Source organism: Microtus ochrogaster, chromosome 21, assembly GCF_000317375.1.
Source record: "Microtus ochrogaster isolate Prairie Vole_2 chromosome 21, MicOch1.0, whole genome shotgun sequence".
Taxonomy (NCBI): domain Eukaryota; kingdom Metazoa; phylum Chordata; class Mammalia; order Rodentia; family Cricetidae; genus Microtus; species Microtus ochrogaster.
In genome coordinates, this window is record NC_022022.1 from 851,345 (window position 1) to 853,080 (window position 1,736).

At 44.2% G+C, this 1,736-nt stretch overlaps 1 protein-coding gene across 1 annotated transcript in view; it reads left to right on the forward strand.

Moving 5' to 3' along the window:
- Positions 1 to 1,736, forward strand: part of Rrnad1 (ribosomal RNA adenine dimethylase domain containing 1) — a 7,954-nt gene that overhangs the window by 808 nt on the left and 5,410 nt on the right. The window lies entirely within an intron of this gene.

Genomic DNA, 1,736 nt, shown 5'->3' on the forward strand with positions numbered 1-1,736 from the left:
AAAAAAAAAAAAAAAAAAATCCTACCTCAGAAGACAGGCAGATGATTTGCAGCCAGCTCAGACTAGTGCTGAGATTCCTCTCATTTCTCCCCCCACCCTACACACAGAGAAAATCACCTACTTGGTGGTGGGGAGCTGTAACTTTAGAGCAGTGGTTCTCAGCTGTGGTGATACTTTGTGCTCTAACAAAACTTGCCTGAAGATCAGAGGGTGGAGGCCAGGCAGTGGTGACACACACCTTTGAACACAACACCTTGGCTCTCATGCCTTTGATACCTCCTAGTACTTGGGAGGTACAGGCCTTTAATCCCAGAGCTAGGAAGGTGGAGACGGGATCTCAGCTACCTTCAGTTGGCCTTTGATCTGAGAATTGGATAGAGGTAAAAAAGTCTCTCTAGTCGCTGGCTCCTTTACTTCTCTGACCTTTCAGCATTTACCCTGATATCTGACTCTGGGTTTTTATTATTCAGAACAATTAAAATTTGTGCTGCGTTCACCCTTTAATGCTGTGACTCATCAGTACAGTTCCTCATGCTGTGGTCCCAGACATAAAATTATTTCCTTATTACTTCATAACAAATTTTGCTCTTGTTCGGAATGGTATGTGAATATATGACATGCAGGACATCTGATACTTGACCCCAAGGGTTCAGTACTGCTGCTCTGCGGTAAATGCTTGTCTAGAGCTAGAGACATGGCACTTTGGTTAAAAGCACATACTGTGTTGGGCGGTGGTGGCACACGCCTTTAATCCCAGCACTCAGGAGGCAGAGGCAGGTGGATCTCTGTGAGTTTGAGGTCAGCCTGGTGTACACAATGAGTTCCAGGACAGCCAGGACTACACAGAGAAACCCTGTCTTGAAAAACCAAAGGGAAAGGTGGAAAAAAATAAGTCATGTAGTGCTTTTTCCAAGCCAGTTCTGCAGCCAGCACTCACATAACGGTGCTCACAGCCATCTTTAACTCCACATGCAGGGATTGATGTGCTGCGGGCAGCAGCATTCACATGCACAGACCCGTCCACAGAGGACACACATACAAGTTAACAGTGAAAGTACTTTGTAAAAATTTTGTCTAGCTTGTATGAAACCCTGTTAAATCCCTAAGTACTGCCAACATTTTTTTTAACTGGAGGGTGTTGTGGTTGCACCACTGTAATTGCAACACTTGGATTGCAGAGGCGGGCAGTCTCTTGAGTCCCAAGCTAGTGAAAGCTACATAGTGAGACATGTCTCAAAAACAACAGCAAAAAAGATCCTCCAAATTAAAAAAGTAAATAAATGCTTGTTTAAGTGTTTTCAGAATAGTGCAAGTATGAGTGTTTACTTTTGCTTGTGTTTTCTCTCTGTGACAACTCTGGAGTGTCCCTCACATTTTTTTCCTCTGTGGAGATTAAAGTAGTTGTCCTTTAAGCTCTCTGTTAAATGGTTTTTCATGAGCATTTTATCAAATGTAGTGTTTATGTTAGCTGATCATTATTTGCAGTGCTGGGGATGGAACCCAAGATCTCCTGCATGCTCATCAAGCACTCATGTTTGTTTGCTGTAGCCCAGGCTGTCCTGGAACTTGCTCTGTAGACCACGCTGGCCTTGAACTCATAGAGACACACCTGCCTCTGCTTCCTGAGTGCTGCGATTAAAGGCGTATGCCACCACAGCCTGGCTCATCAAGCATTTTTTTTTTTTGGTTTTTCGAGACAGGGTTTCTCTGTGGTTTTGGAGCCTGTCCTGGAACTA